The sequence below is a fragment of the Penaeus monodon genome, chromosome 21 (assembly GCF_015228065.2).
Source record: "Penaeus monodon isolate SGIC_2016 chromosome 21, NSTDA_Pmon_1, whole genome shotgun sequence".
NCBI lineage: Eukaryota > Metazoa > Arthropoda > Malacostraca > Decapoda > Penaeidae > Penaeus > Penaeus monodon.
The window spans coordinates 19,266,458-19,267,547 of record NC_051406.1 but is presented as its reverse complement, the minus strand read 5'-3'; the positions used below and the strand labels follow the sequence as shown (position 1 = coordinate 19,267,547).

General features: G+C 39.4%; 1 protein-coding gene across 6 annotated transcripts in view; it reads left to right on the top strand.

Moving 5' to 3' along the window:
- The window catches only part of LOC119586305 (CKLF-like MARVEL transmembrane domain-containing protein 4), a 23,595-nt gene that overhangs the window by 11,625 nt on the left and 10,880 nt on the right, over positions 1 to 1,090 (top strand). The window lies entirely within an intron of this gene.

Here is a 1,090-nt window from a genome sequence, read left to right as displayed (position 1 = left end):
AACAGAACTGACAACATGCGGTAGAAATCCACGCCTGGAAGCTACAAATTCCTTAGAAGAAATCGAACAGAGCCGCGACGCTTCCCTCGGCGCCTACCCCAACTTTTTTCCTTGAGTATCCCTCTCTCCTTGGTCTTTGGCGGGTATCCGTCTAAGAGAGGCAATACAGCCATAGTTTCCGGGGATTACCACACGTGTTCCATTCATTTGTTTCATGGTCGATTGCTCTTCCTTTGCGAGCCCGGCCGTCCTGGAGCGTTTCCAGGGCCAGTATGAATTGAAGCTAACGCACTTGGAATCTGCTCTGCTCTCGTAACACGTAACATGAACTTCCCTTGATTTCATTCAGTTCTCTCTTGGTCCTGCAAGGTCGAGACCCGCATAATAGGGAAACTATATATTTTGCTTACTTGCTGCTCTGTAAGGGAGGTCTCTTACTATTTCTTGGTCAGCGAAACCCCTGTTTAAAACACTAGATTTTATGGGTAAGAAATGCCAAAGAACTAGTGGAGAAGATAAAACTATTACCATACATAAGCCCATAAAAGTTTTATTACATGACATGAAAATGCAATGCGGCAGGTATGAGAAGTCTTCTGTTTACTTCGAGAATACTGTTTGCTGTATAATTTTTGGCCTAACTGATAATGATGCTTACGTAACTTTAAGAAAAAAAAAACTTAAAATTAGGTTTACTATGTAATGTAATTTTGTGTGGAGGGAACGGGGCAGTGTTAATATAAGAAATCCGCACATGTACTTACATTATATATAGTATTAATATTTATTTTCTTTTTTAGACATGGTAATTACACAGTTGGAATTTGTTTAACAATGTAAATTTTGGGTTTTGTTATACTTTATACTATGCTATCATTTTGCTGTTACCCAGAACGTAAACAAATAAAATATTCTAGAAGGAGTGTAAATGCAGCGATCGATCCTGCTCAAATTACAGTAAAATAATTGAGTTTTAGAATTCGGTCTTCCAAGCAGAGGGAATAAATAAATTTGGAGGGGGAGCCCATAAGGATGATTACCACATTGCCTCAAGTGAAACTGCTCAAAACGCATGTGAGTGTGTGGAGTC